Source organism: Trichechus manatus, unplaced genomic scaffold, assembly GCF_000243295.1.
Source record: "Trichechus manatus latirostris isolate Lorelei unplaced genomic scaffold, TriManLat1.0 scaffold00213, whole genome shotgun sequence".
Taxonomy (NCBI): domain Eukaryota; kingdom Metazoa; phylum Chordata; class Mammalia; order Sirenia; family Trichechidae; genus Trichechus; species Trichechus manatus.
The window spans coordinates 3,684,246-3,687,072 of NW_004444149.1; the positions used below are offsets into that span (position 1 = coordinate 3,684,246).

The following is a 2,827-nucleotide window of genomic DNA, read 5'->3' on the forward strand; positions in this document are numbered from 1 at the left end:
CGATGTTCCTCCTTGCAGGGTGCAAAACAAGTGACAATGACCTAAGAATGATAAGCCTAACAAAGCACCCATCTTGGGACAAGAAAAGCAGGATGTTGCCAGATAAAACCTCCAAGAAAAGATGAACTCATCTGGGACGTGACCACCTCAAGGGGGAACTAACACAAACTTCTAAGACCCATAATCTTGTCCCTGTAAAAGTCTTCAGCCAATTTCCAGTGGGGGAGACTGTTTTTTTGGAGGAATCTATTCCTCTCTGTCTCCTATATGTCCATGTATAATAAAACTCTTGCTTTTCACCTCACCCCTGTCTCAGAATTGGCTTTTGTGGCAGGCGTCTCCAATGTGCTTTGTTGTGGTAACAAATTTGGTGGCCCGTACAGGGAGCTTCAGCCGCTTGAGACTCAGCGGCCCCGGGGTAGGGCCTGGGGCTGATTGACGGCTCTCCCCAACAAGTACCCAGGAGAAATTTCATTTGCCTCTGGGGAGACAATAGGCCAGACCTTGGTCTGCAACAGCACGGCTGGTCCCCAACAGTGCCAAAAGAGGTGGGTGAAAAAAAAGCAAGACCTGCATAAGAGGGATCCCAAGGTGAGTCCGCGACTCCTCTCCCTGTTGCCCTCAGGGCCAGGGTGGATAGAGCAGGCCCGAGGTTTCCAGAGTGAGACCTGAGACCTTGGTTTCTGAGGTGAGAGGTGCCTCAGATGACCGATCCCCCCGAGTAGGGTAACAAGAAGGGACTCCTGGTGACTCTAGAGTCCTGGTTCCGGGTGTGTGAGTGCTCGTAAATGTGTCTGGGAGGTTGAGATTCTTTAAGATCACCTCTGTCGGCAGGCAGGGCCATCTGAGAGGTTGAAGGGGTGGAGATCACCTCCGTCAGCTTGTGGGATTTATTCGTTTACTGTGGTTCTGTGTCTGTCCCGTCCATTGTCTGTGTGTACCTAGTATTACAGCATCTACTTGGGCGTTGTGATTTGGCTGTTAGGGAACGTGAAAATACCTCAGGTGAGACAGGTTCTTGAGACAGCCATAGTATCTTAAGACTATCTTCACGAGTTAACTGATCTGGATCTCGAGAGCCCTGAAAATGCCTGAATGGTCAACATAATCTTTAAGGACAAAGTACCCCTGATATTAAGAGAAAGCTTCAGAAAGAAGGAAACCAAAAGCTTGAACCTTATCACTTGACATCTTTGAAAAATGATCCTGGATTTCCCCCCCTTCTACTGATTCACTGGATTGGGGTTCATAGTTAAAAACACTATAAACTGAGTATACTAGAAGTAAGTTGGAATTTCAGTGACCACTTTGTGAAAATGAGCTTTCATTTGTGTTGTCCATTTTTTCCTTAAGGGAACTTTGCTTGATGTTCAGGTTTTGTCAAAAGGTCTAATATTCCTCCATCTGAGGCTCCAGCCAGTTAATAAGGTTTATTTAGAACTGTTTGTTCCATTGAATTGAGTCGATCTTACCCAAAAAGTGTTATGTACACTTTAAGAAACTAGGATCCACATATCCGTGTTGTGTGGTATGGTCTGGTGAGTTTATGTGGTCTTTCTGTCTCCTTTTGTCTTAAAGAGGTTTGGTATTTCCTGGGTAGATAGCCTTTCAAAATGTCTCCATCAACTTAAACATACGTAAATGTCCACTGTCAGTGAAGAGTGAGGGCGGGGCACGATCAGGCCTCCTCAACCCCCAGCCCCCAGTCTCCAAGGTCGTGTAGCTCAAGGGAAGCTTTTGAAAGACCCTTTCCAGCTAGGTGGAGAGTCTTTTAAGACAAAAGATAATTAAAATTTCTACTTTTCTATAGTTATCAGAAATTGAGTGGATCCAGATAATAGAACCATAAGCAAGTTCTCTCTATTATAGGGGAACTCTAAGAAGTCAAACAATAGAAATCACAGTAAGACACACCTCAGATGGCCTGGAAAAATGTTTCCAGCAGTAGTCAGAGGCTTAAAGTTATATCCATATCAATGAATTGGTCAATCGGACAGAGACCTTGTGATTTCCAAAGCCATTTGAAAGTATCATTAAGGGCTAAAATTAGGTTGGGAAAAATATGAGAAATAGTAAAAGCTGAATAAAAAAACTTGGAATGTTTAAACAGACTTTTGTTTCAACAACAGTTATGTTTTATGGTATACAGGCTCAAAATAATTCCCAATATATTTTAGGTAACTTACTGGTGTTAAATTGAGTTAATAGATTTTTGTCATAATTTAAGCTTACATACTTTGGCTTCTTATGCCACGAGAGAAAGGATAGGCAGATATATATATGTTTAAGTCTGCTGTATGGTATTTTGATTTTTGCCATTTAAAGGGATACACTATGAGAGATATGCAACGAAGGCAATGTTTAAGAAGTTTACTGAAAAAGAAATTTATTTGATATGGTCAAGTGTTATCTGACTAAAGTTTAATGGTTTAATTTATGCGATTTTTAGAAGTTTCAATGTTAAGTAGCATTTAAAACAAAGAATTGGGTTTCTCACTGTTAAAATAACAAAATTTTCTTTCAATTTGTGAGTTAAAGGGTTAATTTATTCTTTGCATAATCTGCCTGGTGGACGAAGGTTTGGCTTCTCATGAGAATAAGATTCCTGAGTCTGAATACTAAGCCGCATGGCTTTTAGAAAAGAAAGCTCCGGTTTTTACTTTAAGATTTTTGGTTAAATAACTTAAGTATTGTTTCACAGTGACCTATAATATCATTTTTTCTTTATTGGTAACTTGGTTGCAAGTTTATCTTTTTGAATCTAGCACCATCAAAGCCAAGAGTTTGATTGGGGAATTCACATCATTTACCTATGAAGGTTTTTTTT

At 40.8% G+C, this 2,827-nt stretch overlaps 1 protein-coding gene across 1 annotated transcript in view; it reads left to right on the plus strand.

Annotated features, from left to right (window-relative positions):
• The window catches only part of LOC101358274 (protein S100-A12-like), a 2,408-nt gene extending 2,164 nt beyond the window's left edge, over window positions 1-244 (plus strand). Inside the window, exon 3 of the transcript XR_002825901.1 lies at window positions 19-244. The gene's annotated coding sequence lies outside the window, so the exon portion shown is untranslated. The remainder of the gene's footprint in view (window positions 1-18) is intronic.
• The last annotated feature ends 2,583 nt before the right edge of the window (window positions 245-2,827 follow it).